At 44.0% G+C, this 26,619-nt stretch overlaps 1 pseudogene; it reads right to left on the reverse strand.

The window, feature by feature from the left end:
* Window positions 1–21,807: 21,807 nt before the first annotated feature.
* LOC100596696 lies at window positions 21,808–22,705 on the reverse strand (annotated as a pseudogene).
* Window positions 22,706–26,619: the final 3,914 nt, after the last annotated feature.

Genomic DNA, 26,619 nt, shown 5'->3' on the forward strand with positions numbered 1-26,619 from the left:
CCCATTAGGGTGACTGTTATCAAAAAATGAAAAATAACAAGTATTGGCAAGGATGTGGAGAAATTGAAATCCTTGTACATTGCTGGTGGAAACGCCACCTGGTTACAGCCACTGTGGGAAATAGTTTGGCTATTCTTCAAAAAGGTAAACAGAATTACCATAAGATTCAGCAATTCCACTTCTAGATATATATCCAAAAGAACTGAAAGCAGGTATTCAGAAAATGTACATCCACATTCATAGCAACATTATTCACAACAGCTTAAAGGTTGTTGAGAAACAACCCAAATGTCCATCAATAGATAAATGGGTTGACCAAGTGTGCTATGCACATAGAACAGAATATTATTTGGCCGTAAACAAGAATGAAGTACTGATACATGTGACAACATGGATGAACATTGAAAACATGCTCAGTGAAATAAGACGGACACAGAAACACAAGTTTTGTATGATTCCACTTGTATGAGATACCTAGAATAGGCACATTCATAAAGAGAGAAAGTAGAACAGACACCCAGGACCAGAGGGAAAGGAGAAATGGGAAGTTACCATTTAATGGGCATAGAGTCTGTCTGGGATAATGAACAAGTTTTGGAAATGGATAATGGTTGCACAACATTGTGATGTAGCTAATGCCAATGGATTGTATGCTTTAAAATGGTTTAAAATGATAAATTATGAACATTTCACTATAGTTTTAAAAAATCACCAAAAAATGTTATGTAAAAAGTTCTGTGGGGTTTAATCTTTTAGCAGTTCATAAATCCATTAACATTTGCCACAGCTACCCTACAGAGAGGCATGTGAAGAGGTATGTGAACACCACACTTGGCTTTCTGAGCTGGAACTAAAAACACCATTGCTCTACTCCTTGGAGTTTCCCCAAAGTGAGTCTGTCCACACATGGTTGCTATTGGACCCTACCTGTTGCTACTGTATCACTGTGCTGTGTTACTAAGGAGTGTGACACGTTCTGACTTTCAAAGCATTTACACAGTGAATAATACTACTTTTGTGCTCCTTGGTATAAGGCCACATCTTCAAGTACTTCAGCATTTAAAAAAAAAAAAAGTGAGCAAAGGATTTATCTGGCTAGAGTTTAAACTCCAATCATTATTTAGTCAGGGACAGAGCCAATTGTAGTGTTTAAACGGCATTATTATTTAGACAGGGACAGAGCCAAGTTTACAGAATTCTGGAAGGCAAGCTTAACCTCAGGGTACCTTAGCAGTGTTCTATGTGCTGGTCCTGAGCATTTAATCCAGAGCAAACTGGTCATCCATTTATAACCCAAGTTTTCTCTGTAAACTGAAAATAAAAAGATGGATAAGGCATAACTCCTGCTGTCTGTCATGAAGCTGAAAGTCTAACAGAGGCGTAGAAATAATGCAAATAGGGTACAATAAGTGTTAATCAGCACATATTCAAAGTGTGTTGGGTGACTAGGGTCAGGGTCCAGGGCAAGGTCACAGAGATGAGATGGCATTTGAGCCACATCCTGAAGGAAGAATGGAGTTTTCCAGGATGACAAAACACAAAACGGACTTCATGTAGAAGGAAATGCATATGCAAAACCTCAAAGCATGGCAGGATGGGACACCCAGAAAACCACAAGCAGCCGTGTGTGGGTAGAGCAAAGGCGAGTAGGAGAGTGGCAGATCCTGAAAGGACATAGAAAGAACTGAGATTTTGTCATAGCTCAATGGGCAACATGGGCAACTGTTGAAGGGTTTTAAGTGTGGAAGGGGCCTGGAGGGACATGATCCGGTTTTCATTTCAAAAAAGAAATTTAAAGTCTGGTGGATGGATTTGAAGCTTGGGACAAGGAGACTAGTTTGAAGATTGTCAGAGGAATCCAGGTGAGAGGTGAAGAAAGCCCAGGTTCCAGAGCTATTTCAGAAGCAGCAGAGACAAGAATTGTAACTATTTTACTAGACTAAAGTTCAAAACGAGGTTACCGTTCCTTTCATCTTGGAATTATAGCAAGGTGAAGCCCACAGAGCTGAAGGGCAGCTGGTTCCTCATGTACCTGCTTCTTGTGGCCAAGCCACGGGAGCCTCAGCCTTGCCATGGGAATGAGTCCTGTAGCTGCTTTTTCTCTCTCCTTCCTCTTCTCTAGGGCATCCTTAGTCAGCCTTCCTAAACTATTTGAAGACATGGCCTTTAAATTTCCTGTTGTCTTAATTTATTTTTATTTTTTGACTCAGTTTTATGGATACTTCAAAAATCAAGGAAGTGTAAGAAGATAGTAAAGAATGTTCCTCTCAGCCACCCTGCATCCACCCATTTCCCACCCCAACCTGCAAAAGGTAACCACTGGCTGGGCCCAGTGGCTCACACTTGTAATCCCAGAATCTTGGGAGGCCAAGGTGAGCAGATCACTTGAGCCCAGGAGTTCAAGACCAGCCTGGGTAACATGGGGAAACTCCATCTCTACAAAAATACCAAAATTAGCTGGACGTGGTGGCCCATGCCTGTAGTCTCAGCTACTCGGGAGGCTGAGGTGGGCAGATCTGTTACTAGTCTCTTATGCATCCTTCCAGGGATTTTTGTAAACCTATAGTCAAGCAAATATGATTTTACGTTCTTCCTTTCCCCCTTTTATTTCCATTCTTTCTTGGCAGCAGGGGTCCTTCTTAGGATAAAGTTAGGAAGCCCCAGGGGAACTCATTCAGACCTAAGGAGTCAGTCCTGGTTGCCGTTGTCTATTAGTAAGCCGTTTTCCTCTGCAATACCTTACAGTATAAGGGCCCCAAACAAAAAGCCTTCCAGTGGGGCAAGGCCTGATTGCCTCAGGAGGCCCCACAATGGCCAAGGCCTCCATCTATCCCTGGACCTACTGAAGTAACTGAGGCACCCATGCTGGCCTGCACCAGACAGTGTGGGTGAGACCCTTGAACACAGTGGAAATGCAGGCATCACTGAGGCGCCCAGCCTCAGGCTGAGGACAGAGTGCCTGTGCTGTGATTAGATGTGACTCCTCCATAGCCAAGAGGGCCTACATTCTCAGTGACGATTCTTCCATGACATTCGGGCACTTTCCCCAGGTACAGCCATGGGGGAAGATGGCTGGGCACAAGGGACCAGCTGCACGCTGCTCCTGGAGTCAGCTCTCCAGGACAGGCCTCAACCTTGGGCCTCTTCAGAAGCACTGCTCCTATTTCTTGCCAGCCGGTCTCAGCCCAAGCCACCCAAGTCTGCACCCCCTGAGGACAGCGGAGATATTACATTAACTTTGAAATAAAAGGAGAGACTCTAGGTCTCACTGCTTCCTTCCAGAAGCTTCTTTTGCCTCTTGCAAACATGGGTGGCTTTGGGAGGAGTGCCAGCACACTTCATATACCAGAAGCACCTCAGCCCTGAGGTCTTGGGGACATAGATAGGTTCTTCATCTCACATGATGGGGACTGAGCTCTTTTTGGTGGGTAAAGTGGATTGAAATAAAGGAGGAGGGCTGACAGGAATTTGAGATTAGCCTGGGCAACAAAGCAAGACCGCATCTCTACAGAAAATAAAATAAGGTTGGGTGTGGTGGCTTATGCCTGTAATCCCACCGCTTTGGGAGGCTGAGGCAGGAGGATTGCTTGAGCCCAGGAGTTCAAGACTAGCCTGAGCAACATGGCAAAACACCATCTCTACAAAAAATACAAAAATTAGCTGGGCATGGTGGCGTGTGCCTGTAGTTTTAGCTACTCAGGAGACTGAGGCAGGAGGATCACGTGGACCTGGGAGGTCCAGGTTGCAGTGAGTAAAAGAAAAGAAAACTGAGACCTATAGAGGTTAAGTAACTTACTTTTAATCACTGTTACTTATTTTTTTCTCTTTTTTTTTGAGATGGAGTCTCACTCTGTCACCAGGCTGGAGTGCAGTGGTGCGATCTCTGCTCACTGCAACCTCAGCCTCCTGGGTTCCAGCCATTCTCCTGCCTCAGCTTCCCAAGTAGCTGGGACTACAGGTGTGCACCACCACACCCAGCTATTTTTTGTATTCTTAGTAGAGACGGGGTTTCACCATGTTGGCCAGCATGGTCTGAATTTCTTGACCTCATGATCTGCTCGCCTTGGCCTCCCAGAGTGCTGGGATTACAGGCATGAGCCACTGCGCCCAGCCCAATCACTGTTACTTTTAAGGAAATCCATTTGACTACTAAGGCATAATGTCACAATGGCTTAGACAAAATAGAAGGAGTTTCTCTCTCATGTTAGTCTCATCATGAGCAGTCCAGGGCTGATAAGACAGCTGAGTCTTGTTGGGGACCCAGGTTTTTTCTTTCTTGTTGCTGTGCCTTCTCTAGGGAATACCCTATTCCACCTTGTCAAAGATGGAGCAATGCCACCTCTGCATTCCAATGGGAGAAATGAGAGGAAGTGGAAGACACAACCTTCCCCTTTAAGGGCATAACCTGGAAGTTGGGCTCTTATTTCAATGGCCAGAATGTGGTCCAATGGCCATACCCAGTTGCAAAAGAATCTGGGAAATGTAGTCTGGCTGGAAGGTGACTCATACAGCTAAAATTCAGGGAAGAAGGGGAGAATGGGTAATGGAAAACAGATAGGAATCTCTGTCACAGTCAGAAGTAGAACTGGGATTCAAACCTAACAGTTTGACTTCAAAGCCAGAACTCTTAACCATAATCTTCATTATGCTGTTGTTTTAGAAGAATTAAATGAGGTCCACAGTTGGTAAGGTCTTTCTCTACAGTTTGAGACTTTCTTTTAATAGTCAACTTTGAGTACATGAACACATGTATGCACATACATTTTTGTGAAATGGATAGATTATAGCTGCTCTTGCCACAATATTATAACTCTTACTGTGAAAGTTGTTCAACATTGATGGGGAATCAAGTAATGTTTCCTTTTTTTTTTTCTTTTTTTCTTTTTTTGCCTTGAGACAGGTTTTTACTCTGTCACCTAGGCTGGAGTGCAGTGGTGCAATCTTGGCTCATTGCAGCCTTGACCTGCTGGGCTCAAGGGATCCTCCCACCCTAGCCTCCCCAGTAGTTGGGACTACAGGTGTACACCATTTGTAGTCAAAAAATAAAAATCAATTTTTAAAATTTGATTTGTAGAGGCAGGGTCTCTCGCTATGTTGCCCAGGCTGGTCTCAAAAACTCCTGGACTCAAGTGATCCTCCTGCTTCCCTTCCCAAAGTGTTAGGATTACAGACATAAGCCACTCACTGCCTTTCATCCTCTTCTCATAGACTTTCAATTTTTAGTATTTTTTTGTGAGTCTTTCTTCTTTTTTTTTTTTTTTTTTTTTTTTTTGAGACGGAGTTTCGCTCTGTCGCCCAGGCTGGAGTGCAGTGGCGCAATCTCGGCTCACTGCAAGCTCCGCCTCCCGGGTTCACGCCATTCTCCTGCCTCAGCCTCTCCGAGTAGCTGGGACCACAGGCGCCCGCCACCACGCCCGGCCAATTTTTTTGTATTTTTAGTAGAGATGGGGTTTCACCGTGGTCTCGATCTCCGGACCTCGTGATCCGCCCGCCTCGGCCTCCCAAAGTGCTGGGATTACAAGCGTGAGCCACCGCGCCCGGCCTGAGTCTTTCTTCTTTTTCTTCTCTTTATTCTCCTCTCCCTCCTTTTCATGCCTCATACTTTATGATGCTTGGTATATGAGACCATCATCAGTTTTATAATTTTTTTCTGCATTGGATTGTAGGATTGGGCTTGGAAATAACTCCCCCACTAATAAACTTTCTAACCTTTCACTAGCAAGTGGGGAAAACCAGGGTAACTTCTTTTTTTTTTTTTGACACAGTATTGTCTTGTTGCCCCGGCTGGAGTGCAGTGGTGTGATCTCGGCTCACTGCAACCCGCCTCCAGGGTTCAAGCAATTCTCCTCCTTCAGCCCCCCGAGTAGCTGGGATTACAGGAGTGCGCTACCACACCTGGCTAATTTTTGTATTTTTAGTAAGACATGGTCTCCCCATGTTGGCTAGGCTGGTCCTGAACTCCTGACCTCGTGATCTACCTCCTTGGCCTCCCAAAGTGCTGGGATTACAGGTGTGAGCCACTGTGCCTGGCCAGGTAACCTTTAAGAATTCTTAGAAACCCAGAAATAAACCCAAACCTATGTGGTCAACTAATTTTTGGCAAGAGTAACAAGAAGACACCTGGGAAAAGAACAGTATCTTCAATAAATTGTACTGAGAAAACTTTATTTCCACAGGTAAAAGAATAAAATTAGACTCTTATCTTACACCACATGCAAAAATCAACTCGAAATGCATACAAGACCTAAGCATAAGACTGGAAACAATAAAACTCCTAGAAAAAACACAGGGGAAAAGCTCCTTGACATTGGCCTTGGCAATGATTATTTTGCATATCATAGCAAAAGCTCAGGCTACAAAAGTAAAAATAAGTGAGACTACATCAAACTAAAAAGCTTCTGCATAGCAAAGGAAACAATCACCACAATGAAAAGGCAATCTACAGACTGGGAAAAAAATATTTGCAAACCATATATCTGGTAAGTTGTTAGTATCCAAAACTTACAAAGAACTCACACAACTCAATAACAAGAAAACATATAACCCAATTTTTAAAATGGGCAAAGGAACTGAATAGATATTTCTTCAAAGAAGACATAAAAATGGCCAACAGGTATATAAAAATAAAACATCAAAACCACTATGAAATGTTACCTCACACCCATGGATAGCTATTATCAAGAAGACAAAAGATAAGTGTTGGCCAGGGTGTGGAGACAAGGGAACCCTTATGTGCTGTTGGTGGGAAAGTAGTTTGGTGCAGCCATTATGGAAAACAATATGGAGGTTCCTAACGAAATTAAAAACAGAACCACCGTAGGATCCAGCAATCTGAGTTTATACCCAAAGGAAATGAAATCACCGCCTTGTAGGCTGGGCACAGTGGCTCACGCCTGTAATCCCAGCACTTTGGGAGGCCGAGGCAGACAGACCACCTGAGGTTGGGAGTTAGAGACCACCCCGATCAACATGGAGAAACCCCGTCTCTACTAAAAATAGAAAATTAGCCAGGCGTGGTGGGTAATCCCAGCTACTCTGCAGGCTGAGGCAGGAGAATCGCTTGAACCTGGGAGGTGGGCCGAGATAGTGCCATTGCACTTTCTAGCCTGGGCAACAAGAGTGAAACTCCATCTCAAAAAAACAAACAAACAAACAAAAAACCACCTTGTAAAGATATCTGCACTCCCATGTTCTTTGTGGCATTATTCACAATAGCCAAGATATGGAAGCTACCTAGGTGCCCATCAGTGGATGAATGGATAAAGAAACTGTGGTGCATCTATGCAATGTTACTCAGCCTCAAAAAAGGAGGAGATTCTGCCATTTGCTACAAAATGGATGAATCTGGGGGACATTATGCTAAGTGAAACTAGCCATACACATAAAGAAAAATATTATAGGATCTCACTTACATGTGGACTCTAAAGAAAAAAGTTGAATTACAGTGAAAGAGAGTAAAACAGTGGTTACTAGAGGCAGGTAGAGGGGAGAACAGGGGAGATGTAGGTCAAAGAATACAAGTAGCAGACATGTAGGATGAACAAGTCTGGAAATCTAATGTGCAACATGAGTTAATAATAGTGTATGGCATTTGGGATTTTTGCTAAATGAATAGATTATAGCTGCTGTTGCCACAAAAAGGGGGTAACTGTGTGATGATGGATATGTTAATTTGCCTCACTATAGTAACCATTTTACTGTTTATATGTATCTCATAACATCATACTGTATACCTTAAATACACAAAATAACATTTCTTTTTTAAAAAAATACTTAGAAAATATGAGAATATTTAAAATTAGGATACATCAAACATGATTTTGCCACAATTTGATGATTTTCATTAAAAGACAAATTCATGTAATTTGTTCCCACGTGTTGTATTTTAGGGTTGGCATAATAGAACGCTATCAAAATTAGGAAGTTTCATAATGATCCATGTATGTACAACTGCACTCGGGTACCCCTGTCTTCTCTCACCTCCGTAAGAGCAATTTTGTTTACACCTCTCAAGACTCTGGAGACATGTTTTACAAAAGCAGTTTGAAGTGAGTATTCATTCATTTGGGTTTTCCTGGTGTGGCCCTTTCAGCTCTGCAGAATGCCACAGCAATGAGGAAACTGTTTGTTTCCAAGCAGGAGATGCCAATGTGATGACAGACTTTTTGAAGGCATGTAGCTGGTGGCTGTTAAATCTGCATTTCCTGACATGCATAATGGTCCGTAAGCTGCTGGATGTGAGCAGAGAGTTGGTTAATAATCAAGCCTTCTTTTTCATAGTGTTTAACAATGCAAAGTGCTTTTAAATAATTATTTTAGCTAATCTTAACAATAACCTTATGAGATCGGTAGGGATATCCTGGCAACATAAGAACATATTAAACGTCATTCTCATAAGACAAAGGTCTATTTTCCCCAGTTTAGAACCTAGGTACTCTCTGATAAGTAGAATGCACACTTAAATTATATTATTTTCAACAAATGTCCATTGAGCCCCACCTATGGGCCAGTGGGCACTGCGAGATGTTGGAGAGCTACAGATGAACAAGACACAGCTGCTTCTCTCAACTCTGTCAATCAGGAGAGAGACATGAAAACCACTATCATCAGATGCTAAAAGTGCCATAATCAATGTCTTCTGGGAAAATGAAGGAGAGGAGAGAAGGTTTCAGAGAGCTGCAGAGGATGTTTGTGCTGACCTTTGCAGTGTGAATAGGATTCTGCCTGGCAGTGAAGTGAAGGGAGGACATTCCAGGGAATGGGTGCAGCATATAAGGGGGACAGAGGCATGGACTACATGATTTCTTCAGAGAATGAGAGGGGAAGGAAGGATGCATTCGATTAGCAGATGGTGGAGAGCCTTGTTTGCTATGCCAAAAGACTTGAATTAGTCCTGCAAACCACGGAGGCAGTAAAGAGCAGATCTAGTTAGGTGTGAATCCAAATTCCAAGAACTTGCTGACTTGGGGGAGTTGCTTAATCATCATCTGTAAAATAGGGGTTATACTCATCCTTCTGGGTTAGTTTTGATAAGCACTTTGTAAGCTGGTGTATATAAAGTGCTTGGCACAGTGCCTAGCACACAGTAAGTGTTGACTATTAACTACTATCCAGTAATATTTCCTAATCTTTTTTGAATCGGGCTCCTTTGAGAATGAATGAGTCCTCTCCTCATATACAGTATTTTGTATATAATTTAAGGGGATTCACATTATCTCCTGAAAATGGAGTCCAAGATAAGAGTCCTGCTGTGCCTTCTCAAAATTTTTTTAACTTTTTTTTTTTTTTAGAGCAGATTTAGTTTCACAGCAAAATTAAGAAGATACAGAGATTTACCTTATATTCCCCACCCCTATGCATGTATAACTTCCCTGATGATATCAACGTCCCTTACCAGAGTGGTACACTTGTTACAACTGATGAACCCACAGTTGATGCATCATAATAACCCCAAGTCCATGGTTTACCTTAGGGTTTGTCCTTGGTGTTATATATTCTGTGGGTTTAGACAAATCCATAATGGCACATACCCATCATTATAGTATCATATAGAGTAGTTTCACTGTCCTAAAACTCTGCACTCTCATCTGAAGTTCTCTTTCTTTCTTTCTTTTGTTTCTTTCTTTTTCTTTCTTTCTTTCTTCCGTTCTTTCTCGCTTTCTTTCTCTCTCTCTTTCTATCTTTCTTCCTCTCTTTTTTAGAGTCTCACTCTGTTGCCCAGGCTAGAGTGCAGTGGCGTGATCTTGGCTCACTGCAACCTCTGTCTCCCAGGTTCAAGCGATTCTCCTGCCTCAGCCTCCTGAGTAGCTGGGATTACAGGCACCCGCCATCATACCCAGCTAATTTTTGTATTTTTAGTAGAGACAGGATTTCGCCACGTTGGCCAGGCTGGTCTTGAACTCCTGACCTCAGGTGATCTGCCCACCTCGGCCTCCCAAAGTTCTGGGATTACAGGTGTGAGCCACCACGCCTCGCCTGAAACTTTCTCTCTCTTTCTTTCTTTCTTTCTTTCTTTCTTTCTTTCTTTCTTTCTTTCTTTCTTTCTTTCTCTCTTTCTCTCTCTTTCTTTCTTTCTTTCTTTCTTTCTTTCTTTCTTTCTTTCTTTCTTTCTTTCTTTCTTTCTTTCTTTCTTTCTTTCTTTCTCTCGACAGAGTCTTGCTCTCTTGTCCAGGCTGGAGTGCAGTGGTGTGATCTCAACTCACTGCAACCTCCACCTCCAGGGCTCAAGCAATTCTACTGCCTCAGCCTCCTGAGTAGCTGGGATTACAGGCACCCACCACCATGCCCGGCTAATTTTTGTATTTGTCATAGAGACAGGGTTTCACTATATCGGCCAGGCTGGTCTTGAACTCCTGACCTCAGGTGATCTGCCTTCCTTGGCCTCCCAAAATGCGGGGATTACAGGGGTAAGCCAATGCATTCATCTTTATGTGAAGTTTTAAAGCAGGAAAGTGCTAATATCAGGTTTTATTTTTTATTTTTGTGGGGAGAAATACTGGGTATTGGAGAAGGATACCATCTTTGATTCTCAATTTTTTCTTTTTTTGAGATGGAGTTTCACACTTGTTGCCCAGGCTGGAGTGCAGTAGTGTGATCTCAGCTCACTGCAACCTCCCCTTCCTGGGTTCAAGTGATTCTCCTGCCTCAGCCTCCCAAGTAGCTGGGATTACAGGCGCCCGCCACCATGGCCAGCTAATTTTTGTATTTTTAGTAGAGATGGGGTTTCATCATGTTGGCCAGGCTGGTCTTGAACTCCTGACCTCAGGTGATTCGCCTGCCTCGGCCTCCCAAAGTGCTGGGATTACAGGCGTGAGCCACCGCACCTGGCTGGTTCTCAAATCTGACTGTACATTGTAATTACCTGTAGTGATTCTTAGAAACCCTGGTGCACCCAGCTTCACTCTCAGATATTCTGATTCAGTTGGTCCGGGTCAGGCAGAGCATCAGGCTTTTTTACATCTTCCAGGGGATTCCAATGTATAGCCAGTTTTAAGAACCATTTGGCTGTCTCCAGTGTTAGACAGCCAGAGAGAGGAGAAGAGCAGAAGAGGAATGGAAAGAAGAATAAAGGAGAGGAAAGATTCAGAACACTTTGGAGATGGAATCAATCAGACCAAGCAACCAATTACATGTAGTGAGGGAAAACGGTGTGAGGTGGTCCAAAAGGGAAGGAGGTATTTGTGTTTTGTTTATTGTTTACTACTTTTTCTTCACTATGGAAAAGGGAGGAGTGGGCAAGAAGAAAATAATTCATTCAACAAACATATACTTAAAATACATGTATTGGCCAGGCACAGTGGCTCACACCTGAAATTCCAGCACTTTGGGGGGCTGAGGTGGGCAGATTACCTGAAGTCAGGAGTTTGGGACCAGCCTGACCAACACGGTGAAACCCCGTCTCTACTAAAAATATAAAAATTAGCCTGGTGTGGTGGTGCATGCCTGTAATCCCAGCTACCCAGGAGGCTGAGGCAGGAGAATTGCTGGAACCTGGGAGGCAGAGGCTGCAGTGAGCTGAGATTGTGCCACTGCACTCCAGCCTGGGTGACAGGAGCAAGACCCCTTCTCAAAAAATAAACAAATAAATAAAATAAAATACATATATTAAGTGCAAACTGTGGGTCGAGATTTTGTTTTGGGCATCTTTAACATGCCTGTGGAACATGGAAATGTCACAGAGGCACCTGAAAATACCAGAGCGACTGGAAGTCACCAGTTCATAACTGGGTGATCGTGAAAGAGTGTGGATGAGATCACCAGGAGAGAGTCGAGGAGAGCCAAGAGGGTGCTGAACGCGGGGAATCATGGACCACGGACCCTGGGGGATTGGGGAGGAAAGCCTTTGTGTGAGATGGTGAGGGCAAGAGAAGGAGGCAAGAGTTTCCAGAAGGAGTGGGTGGCCAGTGTGTGAAATGCAGTAGAGAGATGGCCAGAGGTGAAGGCCAACAGGAGCAGGCCCCTCATTTGATAATTAGGAGAGGGCTGTGGCTTTTGAGACAGTGGCAGGGATGGAAGCCAAATTCCAGTGGGTGCAGATGAAAAAGAAAGTGAGGAAGCACAAGCATTGACATAGGAAGTTTGGGGAAAAAGCAATGAAAGCAGTAGCACAGGGAAGGAAGGGTGGAGGACAGCTTTATTTTAGGCTGGAGTGGCATTATTGTAGTCTGAGGGGAAGGAGCCAGGCTAGAGGAAGCCATGAAAAATACAGAAGAGGGAGGAGACGGGCAGTGGAGCCAGGGCTCCACTGCGGCAGGCAGCCCGGGGCTCACAAACACTGGGTGAGAAATTGCTCTTGGATGGGACTAGGGATGCTTGTTTCTTTGAGTCTAAAGTGAAGAAGTTTCCAGAATGATGCAGGCCTGTCCGAGAAGCCACCCAGGGTCATTTCTGATTCCCATGACAGCCTCCTGCCTATATTCTCTCACTTCCCAGGACTCAATCTATTTTGTGCTTCCCTTGAATGCTGCCTCCACCCCAGGACTTGAGGCTGGCTGGAGAGTGAGATGGGATAGCTGAGGTTTCCACCTCTCACTGTCCCAGAAGAAAAGCATGCGGCCTCTTTCTGTTTCTAGTTAATGGCTAATCACAATGCATGAAGAATCCAGCTGCAGCTACAAAGATTTGTGGATTCTCAAAAGGTCTTCAGTTGTTCTTACTCATTCTTTCTTCCCCTTCTCAGAGGGTTCTCTCCTCTGCTCCCTGGCTCTCTTGTATTGACCTTGCTTCCAGTTATTATACGTTGCTGGACATCCCCTCTTCCTGAAAGTCTTTCTCCTCTGAGCATTAGTGACATTCTTCTCCAGGTTGTCCTCTTGTCCACTGTCTCCCGTCCTGTTCCTGACCTCTAGATGTGGAATGCCAGGACTCTGTCCCAAGCTCCTTCTCTTCCCCAGGTACACGCTCTCAGAAGGCCATTGTGTCTAGTCCATCACTTTAAATTTCATCTCTACACTGAGATGTCCTGACCTCCTGCTCCAATACCAGCACTCCCCACTGCATGACTGAAATTTCCATTTGGATGTCTCACAGGGATCTCAAATTTAACGTGCCCAAAACAGAACTCTTGATTTTTTTCCCCCCTCAATCTGCACCTCCTTCTGGTTTTCCACTCTCAGTGTATACTGGCATTTGTTCCCTCAGTTGCTGAACTGGAAACTCAAGGTCAACCTTGATTCTTCTCCCTTGCAAATGCAATCTATCAGTAAATCCTATTGACTCTACCTCCAAAATGGTTTGAAATCAGTCCACTTGTTGCATCTCCAGTCTGGTCCAACGTTACTCAAAGTGGAGTTTACAGACCAGCCACATCAGCATCACCAGCAAAATTGTTAGCAATGTAAAATGTTGAGGTCCTTTCCATCCAGAATCACTCTGGGGATGGCACCCTTCAGAGAATTCTGATGCCTGCTCAGGTTTGAGAAGCACTACTCTGATAGTGCCTTCATAATCTCCAGTCCAAGCCACTGCAATAGCCTCCAACTGCTCCCCTTACTCACTCACTTACCCACTAGAATCTGCTCTCCCCCTATAGCCAGAGTGATTGTTTTTAAAAACAGTATCATATTATATCACACATACACCCTCTATCCCCCAGTTTAAGATCTCCCATGGCCTCCCTTGGACGTAACACAATCCAAGTTCTCTTTCCTGACCCATAGAGTTCTGAGGTGAGATCTGACCACATCTACCACTCCAGCCTCTGCCAAAACCTCCCTTCCCCCTTCCTCTGGGCTGCAGCTCAACGGGCTTTCTCCCACAGTGCATCAGCTTGTTCCTGACTTGGGACTTCTGCACTGGCTCTTCCCTCTGCCTAAAATGCTCTTCCTTTGAACTTCAGTTGCTGGTTCCCTCATGTCATTTTCTGATCAGTGTAACTGGCACCCCCTTTAGAGGGGCCTTATGCCAATGAACAAATCCAAAGCAGCTCCTTTTTACAAAATATGCAGTTTTAACCTGTATAGCACTTACTACTATCAATTTTTACAAATTTTCTTATTTATTATCTAATATAACATTTTTGGTCTTTTTTTTTTTTTTTTCCTTTTCTTTTTTGAGGCGGAGTCTCGCTCTGTCGCCCAGGCTGGAGTGCAGTGGCGCAATCTCGGCTCACTGCAAGCTCCGCCTCCCGGGTTCACGCCATTCTCCCGCCTCAGCCTCTCCCAGCAGCTGGGTCTATAGGCGCCCGCCACCACGCCCGGCTAATTTTTTTTGTATTTTTAGTAGAGACGGGGTTTCACTGTGTTAGCCAGGATGGTCTCCATCTCCTGAACTTGTCATCCGCCCGCCTCTGCCTCCCAAAGTGCTGGGATTACAGGCATGAGCCACCGCACCCGGCGTTTTTTTTTTTTCTTGTTTTGAGACGGTGTCTCACTCTGTCGCTCAGGCTGAAGTGCAGGTGAGCGACAGGATCAGCTTCTCTGATCCTCCCACCTTACCCTCCTGAGTAGCTGGGACCACAGGTGCACACTGCCACGCCTGGCTAATTTTTGTAATTTTTTTTGGTAGAGACGAGGTTTTGCCATATTGCCCAGGCTGGTCTTGAACTCCTGGCCTCAAGCAATCTGCTCATGTCGGCCTCCTAAAGTGCCGGGATCATATGCGTGAGCCACCACGCCTGGCCATTAATGTACGTTTTATGAGACCTGATTTATCTTGTTCATTGCTGTGTCCAAGTGCCTGAACAGTGCCTAGGACATAGATGCTCCCTAAATATTTGTTGAATGAATGAACTTCACTTCTTCCTTACTTGTAGGCCTGAAGTTGCTATTAAGAAATAATAATTCAGGCTGGGCGCAGTGGCTCATGCCTGTAATCCTAGCACTTTCAGAGGCTGAGGAGGGTGGATTGCCCGAGTTCAGGAGTTTGAGACTAGCCTGGGCAACATGGCAAAACCCCATCTCTACTAAAAATACAAAAAAATTAGCTGGGCATGGTGGGGCGTGCCTGTAATCCCAGCTACTGAGGAGGCTGAGACATAAGAATTGCTTGAACCCAGGAGGCGGAGGTTGCAGTGAGCCGAGATCGTGCCATTGCACTCCAGCCTGGGTGACAGAGCAAGACCCTCTCAAAAAAAAGAAAAAAAAGAAATAATAATTCATGAACTAGTGTTTGCTCAAATGGCTACTCAATCCTCTCATGTGGCTGCATTTCTGGAAGCCTCCAGCCAGTGTCAGTGTCATCTCAGAGGCCTGGGTCTACATATTAGTGCAGTCCCCTTAGAGCACATCTCGAAAGGAGGCAGGAGCGTGAAAAGACATTACCCTGAAAAGATGGCAGGAGTGCGAAAGGACACTAGTGGGCTACTTTCTTAGAACTTTAGGGAGATAATCCGTGAATGATACCTGAGGGCCTCTATTTTTGTTGTTGAGTAGTAGGCAAAGTTGCCTAATTTTTTTTTTTTTTTTGAGACTGAGTTTCACTCTGTCGCCCAAGCTGGAGGGCAGTGGTGCAATCTTGGCTCACTACAACCTCTGCCTCCCAGGTTCAAGTAATTCTCCTGCCTCAGCCTCCTAAGCAGCTGGGATGACTGGCGCTTGCCACCATGCCTGGCTAATTTTTGTATTTTTAGTGGAGGCGAGGTTTCACCACGTCGGCCAGGCTAGTCTTGAACTCCTGATCGCAAGTGATCCACCCACCTCAGCCTCCCAAAGGGATTATAGGCGTGAGCCATTGCGCCTGGCCAAAGTTGCCTAATTTTTAAGAAAATTGTCTTTATGGTCATAGAAGCCTGGGTTTAAGTCCTGGCTCTGCCATTTACTGCTGTGAAGCCTTGGGCAAGTCACTTAAACACAGTAAGTCTCAATGTCCTCATTTGTACACCAGGGATGAGAACAGTACCTACAACACAGGACCGTTGTCAGGCTAAATGAGACACCTACAACATATCTGGCAATGGCAAGCCACTGCATAAGTGTCAGCTATTATTGTTATTATTTTATAATGAGAGAGAGAGAAGGGCGACTAGCACTGAGGCTCAAAAAAACAAAAAACAAAAAAAAGGCTGGGTGCGGTGGCTAACGCCTGTGATCCTAGCCTTTTTTGAGACTGTGGAGGCAGGCAAATTGCTTGAGCTCAGAAGTTCGAGACCAGCTGGGCGAGATAGTGAAACCCCATCTCTACAAAAAGCACAAAAATTAGCCAGGCATAGTGGTATGCACCTGTAGTCCCAGCTACTTGGAAAGCTGAGGTGAGGTGAGAGGATGGGTTGGGCCTGGGAGGCGGAGGTTACAGTGAGCCAAGATCATGCCACTGCACTCCGGCCTGGGTGATAGAGCCAGACCTTGTCTCGGAGGGCGGGGGGTGGGGAAGGCACAGCTATACACAATAATAAGAGAAACACAAGCTAGAAGTACATCAAAATGTCATTCTTCATTTTCCAAATTGGCAGAGCCTAGAAGTTGGCTGACACTGTTGGTGGAACACAGGGAGGCTGGTGGGAGGGTAAATTGGTACAACCACCTCCACGGAGAGAACTTTGGTAACTGCTAAGAAAATTACAAATAAACATGTCCTTTGGCCCAGCCAGTCCACTTCCAGGAATTTATGCTACAGATATCCTGGCACATATGCAAAATAAGGTAGGTTCAGGTTATTTATTTCAGCACTGTTTGCTTAACAAAATATTGGAAGCAACCTAAATGTCCATGAATAGGGAAAAGTTAAATAAATCATGGTCTATTTATACAATGCAACAAATAAAATGAAAAACTTCCTGTATATACTGATGTGGAACACTTTCCCAAATTGATTGTTACATGAAAAATGCAAGGTTCAGGATTGTATGTATAGCAGGATATAACAGAAAGCAGGCTGTGGAAAAAAAATATATACCTGTATGCATGTGTCTTTTTTTTTTTTTTTTGAGACGGAGTCTTCCTATTGTCGGCCCAGACTGGAGTGCAATGACGCGATCTCGGCTCACTGCAACCTCCACCTCCCGGGTTCCAGCAATTCTCCTGCCTCAGCCTCTTGAGTAGGTAGGATTACAGGCACCCGCCACCACGCCCAGCTAATTTTTGTACTTTTTAGTAGAGACGGGATTTCACCATGTTGGCCAGGCTGGTCACGAACTCCTGACCTCTGGTGATCTGCCCACCTTGGCCTCCCAAAGTGCTGGGATTACAGGTGTGAGCCACCGTGCCCGGCCATGTGTCTCTTTATATAACCAGAAGACCTCTGAAAGGGCAGAGTAGAGGAAAAGTTTTTATTGTACACTCTTTTGTAGTTCTTGAAATTTGAAATTTGAACCATGTGAATGTATTATCTGTTTAAAAAAAAAGGTGAAGATTTTAATTTTTTAAAACTTGTGAGTACTAATGCTCAATGCTTGTTACCTGTTAGGTAATGATTGGTTCTAGGAATGGTGGATGGTAAATCTCTCTCAATGACAAGAAATGTCAAATACAAAAGCAATGATAACAAAGGTACTAAAGACCCAGACATTCTTTGGGTTCTGTGCTTGATGATGTAATTGTTGGCTCGCAAGGGAGTTGTTCACAAGGAGATAATAACCTGATTATGCCCAACAGACTCTATATCAATCGGCAGAGAATGTTCTGTATTTCTCCCAAGTTTTTAAAAACAATTTTTTTCTTTTTCATTTCTTCCAGCATAAAAATGCATAGTTAACATGCATTTGGAATAATCTTTTCGAGCCATATGGATTTAACTGTGCTTTTTTTGGAAAGAAGCAAGAGGGAGAGTGGATATACATTTTCTTCACGTTTCTTCTGCCTTCTATTTAGCTAGCAATTTTGTGAGAGAACCTAAGCACAGCTTAGAGGAATGTGAAGTCGGCCTCCCAGTGGGCACTACTTCTCTGTTTTGAGAGTTTCCCTGCATGGCAAGCCCTCCTATACTCCTGCCAAACACTACCAGTCTCCAACTTCCTTACTACACATTGCAAAATTTTATGCAGGTTTTTTTCCCCCTTCCTTCTGTTTTGTTTCTAATCCCCTAACTCTCTGCAAGTCTAGTTGCCCTGGGTCCTTCTAAGACTCCATGGAAGTAAATGGGTGTTAATATTATTAATTGATTACTTCATTCCATAAACATTTACTAAGTCCCTGGTGTGTGTCTGGCACCATGTCAATGCTGGAAACTCGAAAAAGAATAAGAAATGATTCTGAATTTAAGGCACTTACAGTTGTTTTGGAGAGACAGAAATACAGTACAGCGTGGGAAGTACGTGGGTGCTATGCGAGCACCAGAAAGGGGCACCTAACCCAGCTTTGGTGGGAGAGTGGGATAGGAAGGGATTCCTGGGGAAGCAAGGCGTGAGGAAAGGCTTAAAGGATAAGTGGAAGTTAACCAGGGAAGGTGGGGTGAGGGTGATGAGCAGGGTTGGATATTGGAGGTAAGGACTACCTGTGTGAGAGTGAGAAGGAGCCTTCTGTGTGATAGGAGGGGTACGGTTTCAGCAACAGCAAAGGCTTGGAGGTGAGAAAACACCCCAGGGGTATGTGTGTTCATTCAGTTTAACTAGGATGTGATGTGTGCAGCAGGAAATGGCAGTAAATGAGGAAAAGAGGACGTTATTGAGAACATCAAGTGCAACAGAGGGGTAGAAACACAGGGCTGAAGATACTGACAAGTAATAGGTCATGGGTGACCTTGATGAAGTGGTTTCTCAGGAGTGGTAGGGCCTGAGACAGGATCTGGTACACTGAGGAGTGAAAGGGAGGTGAGACTGCACTCAGATAATAGTTAACATTTACAAACCACTTTCTCTATGACAAGGCTCTAATGCATTCATTTCTCACAACAGCCTGAGAGGTAGACATTATCCACGGCCTTATTTTACAGATGAGGAAACTGAGGCACAGAAAGGTTAAGCAACTTGCCAAAGGTCATGCAGGTAGAAGTGGCAGAACTGAGAGCTTAAGGCTCCAGAAACCAAACTCCTGACCAGTAAGAAACTGGGATTCCAGAAATGCAGCCATTGCTAGAGAGTGACTCAAGGCTACTGGAGATTGTAGCACATTTATAGACACAAAGAAAGGTGCCTGAAGACATGTGAAGAGTGATGTCTGACAGAGCAAGGTCCAGGAGGATAAGGCTGAGCCCTGGAATTGACAATAAGAAAATCACTGGTGACCTCTCAGATAGGAATTTCAGCAGCAGTTGGGGAGGAAGCCAGACGAACCAGAATGAGGAGAAAAAGGGCTTAAGAGCCACCATTCAAGCACAAGGGGTGGCAATGCCCGAGGGTCGGATGGAGACAGCCCCATCCAGGCAGCAGAAAGGGAATGCATTAGTCAGGGTTCCCCAGAAAAAATATAGGAGCATGTGTTTGTGTGCGTGTGTGTGTGTGTGTGTGTGTGTGTGTGTGTGTGTGTGTGTGTTTATGGAGAGAGGGAGAGACAGAGAGAGAGATTTATTATAAGGAATTGACTCAAGTGGTTATGGAGGCTGACAAGTTCTAAGGTCTGCAGTTGGCAAGCTGGAGACCTGGGAGAACTGATGATGTAGCTCCAATCTCAATGTTAGCAGGCTTGAGACCTAAGAAGAGTTGATGTTTCAGAATGAGTTCGAAGGCAGGAAAAAATCCAGCATCCCAGCTGGAAGACAGTTAGGCAGGAGGAGTTCCCATTTACTTGCCGTAGGGAGTTCCATGCAGGCCTTCGATTGATTGGATGAGGCCAACCCACATTAGGGAGGACAACTGACTGTACCCAGTCTACCAATTCCAAAACTATTTTCTTTTTTTCCCTTTTTTTCCTCTGCATTTTTGCTCTGCTTTATCAAATGTTGATTTCATCCAGAAACATACTCACAAACACACCCAGAATGATGTTTGATCAAATATCTGGTCGCCCTATGGCCCAGTTAAGTTTATATCTAAAATGAATCATCACAAGGAGATAAGGCCAAGTATGACTGCAGATAAATCTGTTTCGGAAAACAGAAAGTTCAGAAGAGGACAGACTTTTGCCGTCCCCCAAAAACATATATGCATCAAACTAGAAAAGATCTTTCTTTTTTTTTTTTCTTTCTTTCTTCTCCTTCCCTCCCTCCCTTCCTTCCTTCCCTCCCTTCCTCCCTTTCTTCCTTCCTTCCTCCCTCCCTCCCTCATTCCTTTCTTTTTGACAGGGTCTCATTCTGTTGCCCAGGCTGGAGGGCAGTGGCACAATCTCGGCTCACTGCCAACTCCACCTCCCAGGTTCAAGCGATTCTCCTGCCTCAGCCTCTCGAGTAGCTGGGATTACAGGTGTGCACCACCACGCCCAGTTAATTTTTATATTTTTAGTAGAGACGGGGTTTCACCATGTTGGCCAGGCTGTCTTGAACTCCTGACCTCAAGTGATCCACCCATCTCAGCCTCCCAAAGAGCTAGGCTTACAAGCATGAGCCACGGCACCCAGCCTAGAAACAATTTCTTAAGCCAACTTCAGCTGGATCCCTGAGGTCAGGGTGATGTTTTCCATTTCTCAAATGTCTTTGGAAGAGTGGAGGCTGAGCTTTCAATAGTAAATTATTATTTATAACTTTTATTATTATCCAAAAAAGTGCCAGTTTTGTGATTGGCATTTAAAAACACTGAGTTATGTTCTGATGATGACAGACTCTTGCTAACCATATGGTTACCTTGTATCAGTTACCGAGATACACATGTTCAGCCCTGCCAAATGTCCAGGCCCTTGAACCTTTTCACAGGCAATGCGTGAGTGAGGCTGGGCAGTTCAGTGACCTGGGCGGTTCAGGAGTCTGTCACTCAGCCAGGAAGTTTCACAGCCAGAATTTAAGCGCACATCTGTTAGACTCTAAAACCAATAGCCTCACCACTATGCAAGCACACCTGTAATCCAGTATGTCCACCAAATTTCATCCTAAACTATCTTAAAGGAGAAATTTTACTTTGAGACAGGTCTTGCTCTGTTCCCCAGGCTAGAGTGCAGTGGCGGATCTTGGCTCACTGCAACCTCCGCCTTCAGGGCTCAAGCAATACTCCCACCTCAGCCTCTCAAGTAGCTGGGACTACAGGTGCATACCACCATGACTAATTTTGAGACAGAGTCTCACTCTGTCGCCCAGGCTGAAGTGCAGTGGTGCGATCTCGGCTCACTGCAACCTCCGCCTCCCAGGTTCAAGCAATTCTCCTGCCTCAGCCTCCCGAGTAACTGGAATTACAGGCATACGTCACCATGTCCAGCTAATTTTTTTTGTATTTTTAGTAGAGACAGGGTTTCACCATATTGGCCAGGCTGGTCTCGAACTCCTGACCTTGTGATCTGCTCGCCTCAGCCTCCCAAAGTGCCAGGATTACAGGTGTGAGCCACCGTGCTCGGCCCCTGACTAATTTTTTTATTTTTATTTTTGTAGAAACAAGGTCTCACTATATTGCCCAGGCTGAGAAATTTTTTTTTTTTCTTTTTTGAGATAGAGTCTTACTCTGTCCCCCAGGCTGGAGTGCAGTGGCACGATCTCGGCTCACTGCAACCTCTGCCTCCCGGGTTGAAGCAATTCTTCTGCCTCAGTCTCCCCAGTAGTTGGGACTACAGGTGCCTGCCACCACACTCAGCTCATTTTTTTTTTTTTTTTTGTATTTTTAGTAGAGACAGGATTTCATCGTGTTAGCCAGGATGGAGAAATTTTAAATGAAGGGTTTGCAAGGCTCTCCAAGAAAACAGACAGGCATTATTTATTATTTCACAAAGCTTTTGCTTCAAAATACATACAACATCTTGCTTTTTAAATTTAGGAATTTTTTATTAAACAAAATTCAAATTTGAGGGGGTTGTTTTTGTTTTTTGCTGTCAATAAGTTTATTGTCTTTATCTGAAAAATCCTCACAGAAAGTTGTTTGATTTAGCTCTCAGCAGCCCACTCCTGAGCTCTGAGGAATCTTGCCCTCTTTTGAGCTGCCCTATCTTTCTTCCAAGCAAGGGACATTTTGGGAAGGTTCCACCTCTTCTTTTTAACTTCTTTCTTGGGCTTCTTCTCATAGACTGGATTCCTTCGTATAGCAGCATGACCTTTCTTATACATCTCCTCCATCATGTCTGAAGTTACGCTGTTCTTTGTGTATTGAGAGAGCTGTTTCTTGTAAGCATCTTCATCTTCCTCCATTAAGTAGCACATGTACTGCAACATTCTGGCCCGTGATGTACTTCCGGTGTATTTCTGCATTAAATTCCTTGCTTTCAGAATCATAACCAGGGAATCATTTAGTACTGTGAGGGACAGACAAGCCTCCATCCACAGCTCCCTTCAGGGTGCCGAAAACTTTATTGCCAGTGGTAGTTCTGGCAAAGCCTGCATCCAAATACCAGGTAAAGGTGCCTGGCTGTCCATCAGTGCTTTCCACATTGTATTCATCTCCAGTCACCTCCACTTGGCCTTCATAGATCTTGTCCATGCCAAACCTATTGAGAAGCCTGCAGGCCAACAGCAGGCTAGTACAATATGCTGCAGCATCATTTGTCAGGCCAACCTTCACACCATATTTTGGCAGTTTGTGTACATATGCTGCAGACTATCATATCCCCTTCTATACAGGCATAAGCAATCAGACAAATGATGTATCTGTTACACGAACTATCATCGTGTATTTGGGTGTGTTGTATTTATTTTTATTCTGTATCACCAAGTGTTTGTGAGCATAGTAATCAGTTTTACCCTCTCGTTGTCTTCTAAATTTCACTTGGTATCTCTTAAAGTAGGCCTTATTCTTAACAACTTTAACAACAAACCCCATCCTGTGGAAGAGAGACCCGCATCCGCTGCTCAAAAGAGACCTTGCAGGCCCAGCAGTGCTGGGAGCAGAAAAGGCACAAAATTCAAATGTTTATTTCAAATAAATTTAAAGAGGGAAAGAAATATCTGCCAAAATGTTACCTCCCGGAATTAACTGTCACACTTTTCTGTTTCCCCTGAGACTGTCTATAGGCATATACAGTGTGTATGTGTATATATGTTTGTGCAGATATATTTCTTCACATAAAAAGCATCATTGTGTACCTATGCACACATAAAAATATAATTTTAACATCATTTTGATAGCTACCTGAAATACTTTTATAACAGACTTGTCTATGCCATAAGTTCTTGGGAAAATAAATAATCATAAGAATAATATCAATTGATATAAGAATATTTGTCAGTTTACTTAATAAATGCTAGGGGGAAGTCTGTTAAAATTTTTTTGTAATTTGTATTGGAGTGCCTTAACTGTTTAATATAGACTGGAGGGTTGTAGAGCATACAGGTGAAGTGTACAGGCTGAGGCTTAAATCTCAGCTCCCAGTTCTCCATTTGCTGTGTGACCTTGAGCAAGTCGCTTATCCTCTCTGTGCCTTGGTTTTCTAATCTATATAAAGGGGAATAATAGAACTTAAATGAGTTAGTCCATGTAAAGTGCTTTAGATCAGTGCCTGCCTCCTGGTAACAATTAGTTTGTGTTACAAGATATATTCATCTGTACTCTATAAACATTCAAGTTGCTGAGTCACTTAGTCCAAGAAAACCCCAAGGCAGTTTGACAAAGCTGAGGCGGTTGTAGGGGAATTTTTTGGGCTGATTCCTGGGGTGGGAACTTAGAGTCTGTATTTTTACAGAACTCTTCAGGTAAGTGAGTCTTAAGGTCAGCCAGGTTTATGAACCACCGGGTGAGAACACTGGGCACAGTTAGACAGCAGTTGGGTGGTGGGCAAGACTGGAAAGATTCACAACAGTGAGTTTGAGACGGCCCGCCCAGACACAGCAGCCCTTTGTAAGCAGCAAAGCAGGGTGATACGCTGTTTAAAACTGTAACTTTGTCAGCTGAGAGTCGGTTGAGATAAAGAAGGCCAAAGCAACAAAAAGGTGGAAGAAACCCACAGATACAGTAGATTTCTCTCTGAAGTTACTCAGTATTTTGTGCGACAATATTTTTTCTTCTTTTGTTCCATTTGGTTTTGTGTATCTTATTTTTAAAAGCATGCAGAGATACATTTTTTCCTTCTTGTGATAACAGCTAATGTTTACTTAGTGTGTGTCATGGCTGTGCTAGCAGTTTTTAAGCTTTCTTCATGTAATCTTCCAGACAGCTGTATGAGGCATGTTCTATTGTTCCCACTTTAAAAGGAAAAAACTAAAATTTGGAGACGTTAAATAACTTGCATAAGGCCCATATCCATTTTTCCTTTCTTCTTTCATAGTGGAATTCCAGCTTTATTTGGAGCGTACACATCCAGTGAAAATACATTTCCCAGTAGCTCTGGCAGCTATGTGTGGCCATGTGACAAAGTTGTAGCCAAAGAGATGCAAATAAAAGAACTATCTAGGGCCACGTGGGAAGGTTTCTTATAGGGTATTGATTTGGCCATGTGGTATGTCCCTATTTACCCTTCTCCCATCCTACTTTCTGGTGCCTACAATGCAGATGTGAGCTTTGGCAGCCGTCTTGGACTTTGAGGATATAAAGCGTGTATTCAATGGTGGTAGAGGGGTGGAGGAAGACGGCGCTTCTGCCCCCAGTGACCAAGGAGCTGCTATACCAGCCCTGGGCTGCCTACCTCTGATTTCTTTTATTTGAAAGATATATAAACTTTTTTTTTTTTTTTGAGACAGAATTTCGCTTTTTTGCCCAGGCTGGAGTGCAATGGCTTGATCTTGGCTCACTGCAACCTCTGCCTCCTGGGTTCAAGTGATTCTCCTGCCTCAGCCTCCCAAGTAGCTGGGATTACAGGCACTTGCCACCATGCCCAGCTAATTTTATATTTTTAATAGAGATGGGGTTTCACCATGTTGACCAGGCTGATCTCTAACTCCTGACCTCAGGTGATCTGCCCACCTCTGCTCCAAAGTGCTGGGATTACAGGCGTGAGCCACCGCACCCGGCCCCTGAAAGATACATAAACTTTTATCTTGTTGAAGTTGCTCTTACCAACATACAAATATGATCCAAACCATAATACTGGCTTATGCTTATATTACTTATACTTTATCAAAGGTAACTATATGCTAGACACTTTTCTTGTGGTTTCTATATACTGACTCATTCAGTCCTCATAACAGCCCTATGTGTACGTGCAGTTATTATTCCCATTTTGCAAACGGGAAATTGAAGCAAAGAGAGGTTATGTGGCTTGCCCAAGGTCACACAGCTAGCAGTGGCAGAGCCAACAGCACACAGCTAATAAGACTTCAGGCCAGGTGCAGTGGCTTACGCCTGTAATCCCAGCTTTTTGGGAGGCTGAGGCAGGCGGATCACATGAGGTCAGGAGTTCGAGACCAGCCTGGCCAACACGGCAAACCCCTGTCTCTACTAAAAAATAAACAAATTAGCCGGGCGTGGTGGTGCATCGCTGTAATCCCAGCACTTTGGGAAACTGAGGTGGGTGGATCACTTAAGGTCAGGAGTTCAAGACCAGCCTGGCCAACATGGTGAAACCCCATCTCTTTTTTTGTATTTTTTTTTGTAAAAAATACAAAGAAATTAGCCGGGCATGGGGGTGCATGCCTGTAATCCCAGCTACGTGGGAGGCTGAGGCAGGAGAATTGCTTGAATCTGGGAGGTGGAGGTTGCAGTGAGCCGAGATCACCCCACTGCACTCCAGCCTGGACTCAGTCTCAAAAAAAGCCAAAATACAAAAAACCAAAAAGTAAAAAATAAAAAATAAACCCATACTCAGTATGAATGTGGTATGTTTTGTGGCTTTCCTTACCTAAACCTTACCTTCTGCTTTAATTTATAAAATGGAGGACTCCTAGCTGGTGGCCATGAGACAGAAACCATAGTCTCTCCCAAAGATTAAAATAGCCTCATTAGGGTCCACCTTAAAGCCCTAACTCCTTAGTGAAACCTCCAAAAGAATGTCATGGATGCATTCTGAAGTTAATTATTTTAAGCATCCATGGAATCTCACTTGCCATTGTTTTCATTATAACATTATTTTGCTTTTCTTTTATCAAGTAAGACTCTTTAATAAACAGAATTGAGCCATCTAGCTGTCTGTTCATTCAACAAACAGTAAGCACCTGCCCAGAGCCAGCCACTCTCCCAGGTGCTGGGACGCAGCAGCAATGAACAGACATCACAGAATTGACATTCCAGACAGGGGAGGCAGATAATTAACAAATCAACACACAAGAAAAGATCACGTGCAAACAAGTGCTACAAAGAGAAGAGGAATGTGGTAGAGGCTTCCTGAGGAAGGTTTCACTGAGGAGAAGATATCTGAGCCGATGCTTGGAGGCAAGAAGGAAGGATCTTCCAGAATGAGGGAACAGTGATTCCCTGGGGTCAGAATAAGCATGGCATGCTTAAGGGACAGACAGAAACCCCATGTGACAGAAACATGAGCATGGAAGATTGGCATGAGATGAGGTCAGAAAGTTAGGTGGTGCCAGATCATACCATATATCAAGGCCAGTTTTGGGACTTTTACTCTGAGAGGGGAAGCTATTGGATGGTTTTAGGCAACATACTGGATAATTACCACCCTGGGTATTGAAAAGCCCTTCTTATTTTTGGGAATCACAAAACTTATGGCATGTCGGGCATCAGTTCCACTATTGAAGCTACAACTTAGAAATGAATAGAAAAGATGGTTTCTCTCCCCCTCCCCCTGGCACTTAAAGCAACGTCGATCAGATGCTCCTACCTGGGACTTTGAATCATGAGGTCATCTTCCAAGA

Source organism: Nomascus leucogenys, chromosome 16 (genome assembly GCF_006542625.1).
Source record: "Nomascus leucogenys isolate Asia chromosome 16, Asia_NLE_v1, whole genome shotgun sequence".
In the NCBI taxonomy this organism is placed as follows: Eukaryota; Metazoa; Chordata; class Mammalia; order Primates; family Hylobatidae; genus Nomascus; species Nomascus leucogenys.